Consider the following 202-nt stretch of genomic DNA (forward strand, 5'->3'; position numbering starts at 1 on the left):
TCTCGGCAACGGATATCTCGGCTCTCGCATCGATGAAGAACGTAGCGAAATGCGATACTTGGTGTGAATTGCAGAATCCCGCGAATCATCGAGTCTTTGAACGCTAGTTGCGCCCGAAGCCATTCGGCCGAGGGCACGTCTGCCTGGGTGTCACGCATCGTTGCCCCAACCCCAAACACTTCTTATGATGTGTGGGGTGCGG

General features: G+C 55.4%; 1 non-coding gene across 1 annotated transcript; it reads left to right on the forward strand.

Moving 5' to 3' along the window:
* Positions 1-153, forward strand: LOC118345225 (the record flags this gene model as incomplete). Its single annotated transcript, XR_004798818.1, has 1 exon — positions 1-153. It is a non-coding gene; the product is annotated as a 5.8S ribosomal RNA (ribosomal RNA).
* Positions 154-202: the final 49 nt, after the last annotated feature.

The sequence above is a fragment of the Juglans regia genome, unplaced genomic scaffold, assembly GCF_001411555.2.
Source record: "Juglans regia cultivar Chandler unplaced genomic scaffold, Walnut 2.0 Scaffold_17836, whole genome shotgun sequence".
In the NCBI taxonomy this organism is placed as follows: Eukaryota; Viridiplantae; Streptophyta; class Magnoliopsida; order Fagales; family Juglandaceae; genus Juglans; species Juglans regia.